The 15,405-nt window shown below is 38.5% G+C and overlaps 1 long non-coding RNA gene across 1 annotated transcript in view; it reads right to left on the bottom strand.

Moving 5' to 3' along the window:
• The window catches only part of LOC132684569 (uncharacterized), a 108,098-nt gene that overhangs the window by 24,182 nt on the left and 68,511 nt on the right, over positions 1 to 15,405 (bottom strand). Inside the window, exon 5 of the long non-coding RNA XR_009612728.3 lies at positions 5,102 to 5,230. This is a non-coding gene — a long non-coding RNA (uncharacterized LOC132684569). The remainder of the gene's footprint in view (positions 1 to 5,101; positions 5,231 to 15,405) is intronic.

Below are 15,405 nucleotides of genomic sequence, written 5' to 3'. Positions count from 1 at the left end.
AGTTTTGATATTTATAAACCGCTAATTCAGGGGCGCCTGGGTGGCTCAGTCGGTTAAGCGGCCGGCTTTGCCTCAGGTCATGATCTTGTTGTAGTCCGTGAGTTCAAGCCCCGTGTCGGGCTCTGTGCTGACAGCTCAGAGCCTGTTTCGGATTCTGTGTCTCCCTCTCTCTGACCTTCCCCCATTCATGCTCTGTCTCTCTCTGTCTCAAAAATAAATAAACGTTAAAAAAAATTAAAACAAACAAACAAACAGCTAATTCAGTAGTGACATCATAGTGTTCTCATCCAGGTGGGCAGAGTACTTTGGCTCTGAATAATTGCTCTCTTTACATCAGTATGCAAAGCTATGATTAAAGATGAAGGAAAAAGTTACTTCTACCGAATAGGGCTATGATGAGGTCAGGGTGGAGGTGTCAGGGATCCAGGAACATACTTTGTTTTCCAGAGGATACCAGGAATAGGGCAAAGAAAATCTAGATAGAAGGAAAAAAGCAAAGACTGAATCAATGGTGGCAAGCTCGGTTTAAAAGGTTGTGTCCTGGGGTGCCTGGGTGGCTCACTTACTTGGTTAAGTTTCCAGCTTTGGCTAGGGTCATGATCTCAGGGCTCCTGGGTTTGAGCCCCAGTTCGGTCTCTATGCTGACAGCTCAGAGCCTGCAGCCGGCTTCAGATTCTGTGTCTCCCTCTCTCTCTGCCCTGCCCACTCACACTCTGTCTCTCTCTAGATCTCAAAAATAAATAACATTTAAAAAATTGAAAAAAAAGGTTGCCTCTTGATGGGTACTTGGGGGTTCAGACCACAAAATAGGTACAATTAATAAGAGATCTATGGCAGGCAGGTAACCCTAAGTCCTGGAGGGCTAAGACTGCTGATGATCTCCATGGCCTGGTCAGGACTGACTCAGGGATTAAATAAAACAGAGCTTGAAGGTAGAAAGCCTCTGTATTTTAGCTGTTTATCTTGACCAAATGTTTTGGGGCAGTGGGATCATAACCACAGTATCTCTCACACCCAGCTCCCCATTAATAAAAGTTCATTGAACTTCAGGCATGTTTATCCTGTGATTCAATCCTCCCAGGAATCCTAAGCAGTAAGCACTCTTATTAATTCTATTTCAAAATGAGGCCCCGGAGGCAAAGGGAAGTTATGGAATGTGTCCATGGTCAGAGAGATAAAAAGCAAAGACTGACTCTGGAGCCTAAGTAATTAACCACTAGGTTATACTGCATTCTTTTTTTTTTTTATTTTCTGGACCACATGAGCAAAACCCAACCCACTGGTCCTAATGCAGAGATACCACTGAAACTATCCACTACATCAAATCAGACTTTTTTTTTTTTTTGCCCCTGGCTTTTATAGTAGCAGATACTGTTTTCCTTTGAATACTAGAGCATTTCAGAAATATCCTATGAAGATGTAGCAGTTCATACTATGGTGGAATTCAGTCAGGATCTCAGGAAAAAAGCAAAATCTCTTTCAAATCAACACACATATAAGAGTTTATTTTTTAATTTATCTCACAGGAGCAAAAATACCTATGAGTGAGGGCAATGTGTATAGCAGTGGAAGTTATCAACCATTCTTTTAAAATATTTTGAGATAATTATAAATTCAGAAGCAACTGTAAGTAATGATACAGAGATTCCACGTGGCCTTTTTCCAGTTTTCCCCAGTGGTTCAACCATTTTCAAAACTTACATTTTGTAAAAAAAAAATGTTATTAAATGTATCATGCCATTGTAAAATATGGCAGCAACCAGTGGGCAATTGGGAAAACCATAATAGTTTTATGATATGGCAATGAGCTATAATTATATTTCCTCCAATGCATTAGTCCTAGATTCAGATACTTTTATTTAATCTAACTCTGTGTTGTTTGTGAATTATATTTCAAACAAATGAGTGTGTGATAAATTATTAGCAACCTCTAGCTAATAAATCCAGCACACTCTTCACAAAAAGCTAATTTATTTAAGGATATGTATGTTTGACAAACAACTCTTGCTTGCATGATTTATCAACTTACTGAAATGGCATTACAAAAGCCAGCTAGTAGTCCTATTTTGCGTTTGGATCTTCCATTCAAGGCTGAGAGAAGGATGGCAGAAAGTATAATTCTATTTCAAGAGATAAATATTAAAAGGAAAAATGTGTATGAAGTACATGTTAAGTACATGTTAGAAATGAGTATATGTTAAGAGAATATAGCTCAAAAAAATGGAAAAATTATTTTAAAAATGATAAAATACACAAACCATTTAAATCAGAAATCATAGAAATTATATATGGTCACTGAAGAGAGAAAAAGTATCATTAATACTATATAAACCTATTATGAAATTGTAAACTTCATGATTACTAGTTACTAATAATAAATTAATTAATAGTTACCAGGGTTGTTACCAAAAAAAGAAAAAGACGAATTGTTGCAGCCACTCATAAACAATTAAATGTATAGGCCTAGGTCTTGAAGAGTGATTTATTTACTTATTTTAATAACTATAAGTGATTTTAATGTAGAGCCAAATTTGAGAAACACTGATAGCTGATTACGTTCTTTGAGAATTTCAATGTATTCATTCATTCTGCAGCATTAACATGTAATTGTGGTAATACTAATTTATAGCAATTGATATATAGATCAATATTGCCATATCTATATCTATATATCATGTATCTATATCTATATGTATCACACACACACACACACACACACACATATATATATACACACATATATACACATACTATAGCATAATTCATTGTCCTATGGGTTCTATTTCCAGCGTCTATTTAATCCAGTTAAAGTGATTTAATTTTCATGCCTCCATTTCTTTATTTGTAAAATGAATGGTTAATCTAAATGACTTCTAAAATCCCTCTGGCTCTAAAACCCTAATCTAAGATTAGTGCTTAATCTTCAGGGAAGATGGCAGAAAACTATCATTTTTACCTGGGGGATTTTGCTCAGTGCCAGTTATCCATACCCCAAGAGATTTTGACATACTATATCTCCGTCTTCACCACCAATAACACACACTAACAACAGGCAGAGAAAATAAGATTCTCGGAGTCAGAAATGATCTTTCATTTCATATCATTGGCTGCATAAGAAATTATCCTCAAACTTAATGGCTTAAAGCAACAACCATATCATAGTATCTCATGAATTTGTGAAGTGTTAAAATAGATGGTTCTTCTATACTCTATGAAGCACTGAGGTCATTCAATGATATTCTGTGAGCTACTGGACTGGTTTGGGGTCCAAATGGTTCTACTTAAATGGCTGGTGCCTTAGCTCTTTGTGAGGCAGGGCTCAACTGGGAACTTCTAACTCTTGGGGTTTAGGCTTAGTATGGCTAAGGGCTTCTTATAGTCTTAAGGCTTCTCCAGGTCATCTAACAGGACATCAGACTTCTTACATGGTGGCTGAGGACGCCAAGATAATATATATTAAGGGACAAGAAGAATAAAGTTTCTTAATACTTGGACCCATAAACTGACATAGTGTCAATTCCATTGTGTTCTATCAGTCAAAGCAGTCAGAGTCCACCCAAACTGGAGGGAAGGAGACATAAAATCCAACATCAAAATGGAAGAAATTCAAAGAAATTACATCAACCCTGAATCAGCGACACAGTCTATCAATCCATTCATCCAACATAGGGAGGTATTTAATTGTACTGCATTCAGAGTTTTAATCCTAGCTCTACTACTCTCTGGTTCAGTGATTTGAGGCACGTTAATCTCTGAACCGAGCCTGAGAGTCTGGATCTGTAAAATGAGGTTAGTGATAATACTGCATACATCATAGGATAATTGTGAGAATTAAATAAGAGAATTTGTGAAGTGGAAAGTGCATAGTGTCTGGCACATAGATGATAGCCGTAATGTGATTATTAGGTTTAAGAAATTCTGCTCAATATTTCAGGATGCTACAAAGATGTTTCAGATGAGGGGTCTATGAGCAAAATTTTTACATTCAATGAAGATGCGTGCTCTAGAGTTGAGAGGAAGAAAAAACTGCTTTCTGACTTGGGTGCTCAGAGAAAGCTTCATGAAGCAAAATCCTGAAGGCTGGCGAGGGTTTGGCAAAGGGTGATGGAGGAGATGAACACATCTGTACCCTCCTTTTGAAAGAGAAACACATTGATTCCCACAATAATAAAGGGAAATGCTTAAGACTGGTTCACAAATTTATTTCTTCCTCTATTAATAAAAAACAAATAGAACTTTTCTATGCGCCACTTGTAGCCATATGAGTGACTCCCAGTTTCACTCACCTCTCTCATCCACATCCCTGGAACAGTCATTCCCCTTCTTAAAAGAGTCTGTCCAACACCCTATCCTTTGTAAAGATTTCTCTGATTCTCTCAGGCCGAATGAGTTCCCTCATCCCAGGGTCCCACAGCACTTTCTGTGATTTTTCAGTCACAGATATGTGTCCATATCCCATAATATTGTAATTATTTGTCTAGGTACAGGATTTATGTGTATCTCTCTACTCTTCACCACCCCATGAATGCTTTGAGTGCACAAAGGAAGCACTAAGCACCTGCACCTGGTTTGGTAATAAGACTATACCAAAAGGGAGCCATGGAGATGAACATGTCCTATGTCCTTGCTGTTCAAATACTGTCCTTAGACAAGAAGCCTCAGCTTCACCTGGGTACTTGTTACAAATGCAGAGTCTGAGGACCCACCCAACATCTATTGAGTCAGAATCTGCATTTCCGTAAGATCCACAGGATAACCCTGTGTACATTCATATTTGAAAAGCATTGCCCAGGCATAAGCTGCAGAGTGGATGCTGTTCATTAAAATGTACCCCATGTTTCCTGACAGAAAATAAATGGAGACATTTTTCAAACCTTTCTCCCAATTTTTGAAGTTAAATAATTAATTTAGTATAGTTTGGTTAAAATTCAGAGGTTTTTTTTTTGACATTTACACATATTTTTTTTCACTCATGGACAAATCTATGATTTGTCCCCTTGTTCTGGGGGTGACACTAACATTATTCTCAATACTTGTGAAATTTCACACATTACTCAGAGAATGGAAAAGGAAGAGAAAATTCTACTTTAAGAAAGCATACCTTCTTTTTCGCATTTCATCTTATTTCCTTGAAACTTCTCTCCTGATTGGTTGTTCACATCCCCTGCATTACTTGGAGAAAGTGATGGCGGATGGAGTGGAGAACAGATTGATCAGGAGAAATCGATCTCTGTGGGGAAAAACATCAACATTTTCTTAAAATGTAAAGTAAGAAAAAATATGTCCTGTAATCTGAATCTGGTCTCCAGCAAAAGGTGTGGCAGAAGCAATAAATGAGAGTCAGAGACCCCTCCATCTGGGAATCAGACGGTATTGCCCATGGATTGGGATTCAAAAGAGTGTCCTGGATTGGAGCAATAATCTGCCACCTTGGAAATGCTCCCCTGTGTCCTCGCTGGTGGCCTTTAGGAAGACAAGTCTTATTCAAAACCCAGCATGAACGACAATAATGCGATTTCCTTTCATTTATTGAGAAAATTACTACGTAGCAGACATTACCCTAAATGTTTTACCTACATTACCTCATTTCACCTTCACAACAACTCTGAAAGGTTGGAATAATTATCCCCATTTTATAGAGAAGGAGATTGAGATTCACATTCACAAAGTGATTTTTCTCCAGGTTTTGTGAAAGAAATATAGTTTTTGATCATCAAAGTTTATTACTTTGATTCCTATGTCTAAAATAAATTGATGAAACTAATGTTCTAGAAGACGTGGTAATGGGCACCAGAAAAACCTTAATAGGGGTGTTGTCAAGAGACACATCAGGAGGGGCGCCTGGGTGGCGCAGTCGGTTAAGCGTCCGACTTTGGCCAGGTCACGATCTCGCGGTCCGTGAGTTCGAGCCCCGCGTCAGGCTCTGGGCTGATGGCTCGGAGCCTGGAGCCTGTTTCCGACTCTGTGTCTCCCTCTCTCTCTGCCCCTCCCCCGTTCATGCTCTGTCTCTCTCTGTCCCAAAAATAAATAAAAAACGTTGGAAAAAAAAAATTAAAAAAGAGACACATCAGGAACTACAATGTCCAGTGGATGTGGACTGATCTATAACAAAGTCAGTTAGGTGTTAACACCAATTTCTGATGGACCACAAGATATCAATCTCCACAAGTGTTTGAATTTGTAACCAATGGCCTCCATAGTGCTTAGTGGGAAACAGACCAATCGGAAAGCTTCATGGATAAACATCCCAGGATCTCACAAGCCTGTGCCAGCAGATTCTCCTATTGATGGTCCAAGTGAAAATCAGATCCTTTTGCTGAGAGCAACCCCTCAAGCAATAGATTGTGTGTACTGAGTAAGTAGGTCCACAAACCCCCGTTAGATCACCACTATGGAAGCTGAGCTCTTGCTTTTATTTTGGCTTCCAGGTGAAGATGATCAGGGAATATGTGGAATGTGACAAACTCTTGTCAGTCACTCCAGGGGTGGGAGGTAGGGAGAGAAGAGGCTTTGACTCCCACTCAGAGAACCCTGTATACCTCTGAACAGATACCATTGAAATGGCCAATACATCAGGATCCTAGTTCAAAATGGATGCCATTTTATCACTATTACACATCCCAATTATAGTGTCATTTTTATCACTACAAGATAATGTGTTATCTTTCATGACACTCTGACATGACAGTCATATTGTAATTTCCTCGCCTTTGCAAATTTCTTCCTTTTCTTCTCTCTGGTTAACAGCTTTTGCTTTGTTTGCTTGTTTTATAAGTGCTACTATGTGAATTTTCATGTATGGGGTCAAAGGATTTTTTTGGTGTGACCTAAAGCATTATGCACGACATAGCTACATCACACACCCCTAGGTGTGAATGTCTGTCCTCAACTTCATTCCGTGTTGGGATTTTGCTGTGAAGGAGAGAAACAAGATAAAAAGTAACTTGAGAAATCAACAAGTTAATTTTTGTTCTGAGAATGAACAAGTAGTGAAATCTACTTTACAAGGAAAATCAGAAGGGGCTGGAAAGGGCAAATGGGGGGAGCAGTGTAACAGGGTACAGGCTCTCCCATCAGACAGGAGTAAGCCTGAATCCTGAGTATATCATTTGCCGGCTTTGTGACCTGGAGCAAATGAGTCTTCAAGTCTCAATTTCTTATTTGTCAGTGGGGCATACCTTACCTAACTTAAAGGGACTTTGCACAGAGTAAAGAGAAAAAGAAGGAAATGGACTGTAGCGTCTGTGTCTAGGCACTCAAAATTATAAACTGAATTTGTAAAAGTATTAAATCCCCTTCTCAGGTGGGGTTCTCTGGAAGCAGACTCTGGAATAAAGGTTTTCTTGAAGGAGGTTTATGAAGGAGTACATTTAGGGCCAACACATATAGGGAAGTGAGCTTATGAGAGCGAGTAAGTTCAACACATGGAACAGTAAGTTCCATGTTCTAGTCCCATGGAAATCTTTGGAGCTTCTAAGGTAGTTCATCAGAGTTGTCTAAATTGAGGCAAGGGAACTAACTCAATCTGTTACCCATCATCCCAACATCCAGTAATAACTGGGGTCCTTGGGGAGAGTTGTAACTTTGGGCAGGGCAGTTCCCTTCAGCAGTGTACAATTCTGGAAAGAAACACAAAAGTCAACCACAGCAGTTAACACTCCTGGCAAGTGGAGAAATCAATGTCTCTGTTCTGAAGCAGGAGTCTGTACAGAGTACTGTATTATCCACTACAGACCTCCAAGTGCCAAAGACAAAATTCTGGTTCCAGACCTTTGGAAGAAACCACTCATGTCTAAATCCAATGAGACAGCAATAGCAGTATTTGCCTTTGCACTTCTGAACAAAACCTCGGGGCTGGCCTCTACCGTATATCCCATCACGATGCAGAATATCAGCTTTGTACATGCTAAAGTGAAAGCACTGGGTTCATAGGAATTGGATCATTTTGTCATTAATAGATGCACAGTACCTACCACAGGCCTGCACATAATAGGGGTTCGATAATTATTGAATAAGTGAATGAATGGGTATACATAATGGGCTGAATGTACCCTAAAGAGAGATGCAGAAGAAGCCTGTACAAAGGAATCCCAGAGGTCTTTTCACCAAATACCAGATAGGTTCTTAGAAGTTGCTCAAGTTGCTTCAGAGTTTATTACATATGCTTTAAACAAACAAACAAAAAAGGCACTAAAAGGGTTATAATATTGAATAATGAAGAATCTCAGGGAAAATGTAATTTTAGAATTCAGTTCGTTTATATCCCATAATGAGTGTAGCAGCAAACATGCTTTTTACAATAGTCTTTAAAGCTCTACAGGGTTGGAGGGGAAAAAATTGTCAGAAATCCGTTTCCCCAGATGGCAGCTACCAATTTTCTAGCAATCCTAAAGGAGATACAGAGTTAGCTTCATAATATCTGTTATTAAACAATGTCAGCCTAATATTACTAAGAATACATATACAAGGCACAGGGGACAGGTTGTTATCCAATGTATTTCATGGATACATTGGCCTGGCTAATGCTTTTCTCATTAGACCATAGGGTGAGATGACACCTACCTAGAGCTCGAGAGCAAATAAATATTTTATGTAGCTGAAAATTACATGTAACCTTTGCAGTGAAAAACCATTTTTCACATTTCAAATTTAACACGATTTACATGATGAAAAACACATTTATGAGAGCCAGCTAGCACTTTCATGCCTTTGATTTTGGGTAATTATTTTTACGCTGAAAGATTTTTACTGTCTTCCTATATTACTTTTGTCCATAAGCATGCCAAGTTATTCTTTTCTTTTCTCTCTCTGATTAAAAAACATAAATAGAAATTTCTCTGAAAACTATTTTCAGAGGCAACTGATCGCCCAAAGTTGATCAGGAAAGGGAGTGTTCTGTTCTTGCAGCCTGGGTAGCATACTCCAATCTGACAGAACCAGGCTCAGTGACAGGCATGCAGAATCACATGGCTGTCTGAGTTCTATTTAAATCACCTTCCAGTGTGTTCACTGGGAACTTTCACCAAGACCACTGCTACAGTTCCAACTGGGCTCCCTGCTTCCCCTCTTGGCCCTCTTTAACCCACTCGCTAAAGAGTTATACTTAATAATTAAGTATAAATCAGATGTTGTCACTTCTCTGCTTTAACCATTTCAACGGCTTCCCTTGACTCTTAAAATGAAACCAAAAGCTCATGCCATGTCCTAGTGGTACTCATGATCTGGCTCTAACTCCTCAACCAGGATTACTTTATGAGAGTTTTGAAAGCTAGTTAAATTGGTATTTCCTACATGGTCATGGTCTAAGAGATTTGTCCTAGAACATTACTAGCAAGTCCCCAAGCATCCCGCCTCCCATTTCCAAAGAGCCACTCCTCTCTCTGCTCATATGCTCCTACTCTATATTTCAATAAACTTGTTTGTTTGTTTGTTTCTAAACTTGCCTTTGGTGCTGAAACAGAAATAGAGACTATGGAACTTAGATCTCAGACTTTGGGGAAAAGTATAATTTTTCCCCTGATGATCCTTGCATTTGGTCCTTTTCTAGCTTTTAATTTAGCATCAAAGATTGATGGCCTATGCCAACATTCTAAACCAGCCTAGCCCATTAGAGGCACATAATAGAAAGCAGAAGAAAAAACCTTTATGTTCTTAAGCAATGAGTTTGGTATATAGAGAACAGTTCATTTGCACAAGCCCCACAAGTTGGTTTTTTTTTTGTTTTGTTTTTTGTTTTTTTTTTTTTTTTTTTACTCTTAGGTTGTTCATCTGTGTCTACTTCACTGCTGAGGCCCAGATATGTTTTGATGTTTGGTGAGTAGGTAGGACCCGTAAACATTTTACCTCCCAAGTCCTGTGATAACCAACAGAGCAACAAATTTAGAAACCCTCCATGGCTACCATGGTTACATTAGGAACTGAGAGATAAGAAAATTTATGTTAACTGTTTGAGTTCCACAGAGATTCAGGAAGGAGAAGACCCTGGCCAAAACCAGTAGGAGTGGCCACCCTAGAAGCTGTACAAAAAAGAAAAATGCAATGAGCAAAGATGAAGCCAATGACAAGAACCTCTCACACCCCTGTGGAAGCCTGCTCCCTTCCTTATTTATTTATTCAATAAATATTCAAGATTATGGTCAGGTTTAGTGATTGATTTAGCTACAGCACACAAGGCACTCTAGTTCTGTTATGTAGATATATTTAGAATTATTAATGGTATATGTTATCAGTTATTAATTAATAGTGAGAACTTGAATTCTTCTCCTTCTTATACTTGTGAGAACAAGTCATGTGCCGATCAACCAAAATTTTCAGTGCTAGCATGAGGAGAGAAACTTCTCCATTTTTATCAGATTTATTGAATGGCACCATTATAGCTATATCTCACACTGACACGCAATCTATAATAATGTGAAGGAATTAAATTTATAGTTGGGTGATTAGTCCCAGCTATGAAATAAGAAGTGACAGAGATTGTGATTTCAGTAGTTTTGCAAATACATGTTGGAGGAAACTATCACCTGAAGGGAGCTATTTCTCAAATGTGTCTCCTCTGTGGTTTCAGAAGAATAAAAATTTTGAAGTTAAAAAAAACCCTATAACTTCTCAAAAATACATATGCAGTGTCATCAAAATGAGCAATATGCAGGGCTGAGCAAGGAAGTGGGGAAAAGTTCTTACACACTTTGCCTGCAGAAGTGAGAAATAGATAACACTTTTATTTAGAGAAGAGAGATCCCAAACTCATCATCCTGATAGTTAAGTTAGTGGTTATTATAGTCTGACTTCGAGATATTTCGTTTTCAGTGAATGGTGAAAGCCACTCAGCAAAAGCTCAGAAGCTAGAGAGCTTTAGAACCATAGCCTTCAGCTCTGGGATTCATGCCAACTCCCTCTCCCTGCAGAATGTAATCCTTTCTTGGATTCACAATAGTGTGCCTACTAAAAAGGGTACCTGGGGAAGTTCCGAAGTACTTTTGGGAAAAAACACCAAAGAAATTATCAGGGCCCATTGATCCTATCGACTACAGCTACAGCACTCTTAGAACTAGGCTTCTGATTACAGTACTATTTTGCCTTCCTCGATATTTACTAAATTTGAAGACTCAGGCAACCTATTTAAACTGTTCTCATTTTCCATGTCTATCAGATTGGTTTGATACATTCTCAGTAGACTACTTTTGAATTACATGAGTAAATAAGATAAAACACTCAAGGCAGTGCCACCTGTCTTAAAGAGAAATTTTAGTGGTAAACATCACACTAACATCGCCCCCACCACCATCATCATTATCACCATCATCATCATCACCATCATTACCATTATTACCATTGTAATGATCAATTGTCAAAAATAAATTCTGAGCCATTCAGTATTGATTTCATGGTGGAGGAAGTCTTGTGGCCTTGGGAAAGTAACACTAACTCTATTTCCTGAATATTTTCTATGTTATATGCTTCATGTTCTGAGTAAATAAAATGACTTCTACCACTTGGATCACATATGTTTGGACCAGGGCTTCATCATGAGCTGAGAGCACCCATACATTGGCAAGCTATGAAAATGGAAAACCACCTCTGAGATGACATGTATGAAGTTCTTCCCAACAGGAGTGCTCCAAATTAGATGGTAGCAGGCACACCAATCAAAACCTCCCTTTTTCGGGGCACCTGGGTGGCTAAGTCAGTTCAGCTTCTGACTTCGACTCAGGTTATGATCTCATGGTTCATGAGTTCAAGCACTGCACCGGGCCTTGTGCTGACAGCTCAGAGCCTGGAGCCTGCTTCAGATTCTGTATCTTCCTGTCACTCTGCCCCTCCCCTGCTTGTGCTCTCTTTCAAAAAAAAAAAAAAAAAAAAAAAAAAAAAAAATTAAAAAAATTAAAATTAAAACAAATAACCTCCCATTTTAGAATGTAAATACAGAGAAGTTAGTAATGAGCAGCATGGTCATTAAGCTTGAGTATAACACAAATGAACCTTTGAGATTGCTATGGTTCTACCCGAGGACCTGGAAATCCCAGTCTTAGTCCTGATAGTCAATGTTTTAGAAGGAAATCACCTGCTGCCCTATGGGGTGTGTGTGTGTGTGTGTGTGTGTGTGTGTGTGTGTGAGCGCGCGTGTGTGTGTCTACGTTTGTCTATCTATCTATCTATCATCTATCTATCTATCTATCTAGAATACCTCCCATTGGTGAGGCACAATTATATATGTCTCTTCATTTAAAAGCCTAAGTGGTATTATATGTCACTCACATGTGTATGTCTCTTACTTCCTGTCTTGGCACACAACTTCAGCATCTCCTAACTTGTGTATTTCAATGAGAAGACTTGATTTTTTGTCTCTCTCCTTATATTTTCATTTTTCTATACACTTCCCTATTCTTCCATTACTGTGGCTCTCTAGAATCAATCTTAATGAAGAATATCATTACAGTGAGAAGAATTAGTTCAAAAATGATTACTTTTTATAGAATGTTTGGAAAATTTTTCTCTTCTAATCTTTGTAATTCTTTTGGGATTGTCAATCATATGATCCCTATTTTTCTAGCTTCTGGGGTAAGCAACTGACTAAGCCTATCCAATGAGTGCCACATGCCCCTTATATGCTATATAGTGATTGGTCTGTGGTTGGGCAGTACTCATTTTCTAGGGCTGCCATAACAAAATACAACAGACTAGGTGGCTTAAACAACAGAAAATTATTGTCTCACAGTTTTGTAGGCTGGAAGTCCAAGACCAAGATGTTAGAAGGTTTTGTTTCTTCTAAGGTCTCTTGGCTTGCAGATGGCCATTTTTTGACTATGTCCTTACACAGGACATAGTCCTCTTTCCTCTGTGCATGTACATCTCTGGTATCTCCTTGTATATTCAAATTTACTCTTCTTATAAGAACACCATTCAGATATGATTAGCCCCCTGTGATGGTTAATTATATGTGTCAATTTGGCTGGGTCACAGTGCCCATATATTTGGTCAAATATTACCCTGAAGTTTTCTGTGAGGATATTTTTGAATGAGATTTACATTTAAATCTATAACTTCAAGTAAAGTAGATTGACCCTCTCTCATGTGGGTGGGCCTCAACCAATCAGTTGAAAGCCCACACAGAACAAAAGGCTGACTTTGCCCAAGCAAGAGGGAATTCAGCCAGCAGACTGCCTTCACACTTTATCTGTAACCCTGGCTCATCCTGGTTTGCCAGCATTCTGCCTTTGAACCTAAACTGCTACTCCTTCCTGAGCCTCAAGCCTGCCAGTCTTCCCCACTAGATTTTCTGCTTCCAAGCATTCATAATCACATGAGCCAACTCCTTAAGATAAGTCTTTCTGCATACATACACACACACACACACACACACACAATCTTATTGGTTCCATTTCTCTAGAGAACCCTAACACAGGCCCACGCATATGACCTCATTTAACCTTAATTACCTCTTTAACAAACTGTTATTCTGAGGTACTGAGGGTTAGGGCTTCAACATATGAATTTTGAAGGGAAACAATTCAGTCCATAAAACAAAGGCCAATCATAATCTTTTGTTGGCACTGATATGGATACTAAGGGAGAAATATTTGAATTCTTACACTGGACTGATGAGTTTTAAGGATCTTGTAAGCCCAGGTTGACTTGATGCCATCTTGCTGCCTGATAGACAGCATACTGAGCATACTGAGAAGGAAATCAGCTCAAAGGAAATCAAGCCAAGATACACATAGAGAAATCCCTGTACAACATCATACGAAAAATGGAATCTAGCTACATCTAAGGTCAAATATTGGACTTTCAAATATGAAAGCTACAGCTATAAATGATCTTTCTTTGATGCTTCTAAATCTAATCAATCATATATAAAAAGTATTTCAATTATACCACTAAAACACTCCTTATATTATCTCTATTTCATCTCAGGTTAGCTCCTCTTGGTCTAGTCTTTCATTACCCCTTGAATAGACAATTGTAACAGCCACTTGTCTCTAGTCCCTCTCTGTCCCCAAGACCTATCTTCCATACCCAGCTTCTGATAACATGTCCCATTCTCATTTGGGAAACTGTCCCTTCCCCTACTCTTCCGATTTATGTGCCTCAATGGTATAAACTCCATTTCAGCAACCTGGGTGCTGTATAATCTATACCTAGTCATTTAAAGTCTCATGTTACCATGGCAAAAGTAATTGACACAGGAATGAGCATGTGACCCAATCAAACCAATCAGAGATGATAATGTTTAATTCTAGGACTTTTTCAGCACTATTAAGGGAGTAGGTACACATTTCAGTCTGCAAATAAACCAGAGAAAATGTAGCCCAGGAACGACTAGCAGCCAAATGTGACCAAGAGGAAAATCCTGACTAACAATGGAGTTAACACAAAAATGATGTTAATAGTGCTGACACTGAGCAACCCTGACGGAGAGAAACCAGATCCTGAAGATGTCTTTTAAGCCCTTGTAACCAGTTATGCTTGTCCCTACTGCCAAAGAGTGTGATTCATAGGTCTGTGAAGGAGCCCTAAAGCTTAAGTTTTAAAGTGCTCAGAAAATGTCTACAAAGACCTTATATAAAGTGTCTTTTGAAAAACCATGACATAGACTCTTTTCCTCTTACTTCACCCCTGACTCAAATTTCTGACTAACTCAGCTCTTCAGCCCACCCTAAAGACTGAGCCACCCCATCTGGTTCCTTGAGCCTAGTGAATCTGACTCTGTGGCCTTTTGAGATGGAATTTCTTCATCCTTCATATTACCTTTATTTTCTGAATCCATGCTAGATGATTTCTATATTATTTCTTAAATGTATCCATTGAAGATGGATTCTTCAAGAAATATATGACATGCATACAAATTTGAATCTCTCTTTACTCAGTAGTTTTATTTAACACTAAAATCTATTATGACAATACATTTAAATAAAGTTGGTGCTGATGATCTGGGTTCTTTCCTTGGTGATTCTAATAGCAAAGCATATATTCATACTCAGAAATGCTCTCTTTGAATTTGTCTACAGATTACCCTGTATTTACAAGTTTGTCTTGTATATTTCACAATAGCCTTTGACCAAAGGTATGCAACCTGACACAACATTCTTAATTTCAGAAAGATGGGTAAAGTGTAAATGTCACTAAAAGAAAAAAAAAGCAAATGTCACTAAGAAATAAAAGGAAATGCAGCTAAAAGGTGTGTATTGGAATAGCAGGTATAGGCTTGACGTTTGAAACTGAGAAGAGAGAGATCATGTTACAGATGCAACATTCTCTAAACCTAGTGAGAGCTCTCACATAATGGACAAAGTGAGGGAAGTAGAAAGAGAGTGAAGTGAGTGAGAGGCAGAGCTACTTGGGAGCAAAATCTGTATCTCACAGGTCTTTGGGGCTCCTAACATTAAGAATCCTAGGTTCAAAATT

Source organism: Panthera onca, chromosome D2, assembly GCF_046562875.1.
Source record: "Panthera onca isolate mPanOnc1 chromosome D2, mPanOnc1 haplotype 2, whole genome shotgun sequence".
In the NCBI taxonomy this organism is placed as follows: domain Eukaryota; kingdom Metazoa; phylum Chordata; class Mammalia; order Carnivora; family Felidae; genus Panthera; species Panthera onca.
Note: the sequence above shows the minus strand (reverse complement) of the source record. Positions and strands in the feature narration are given on the sequence as shown.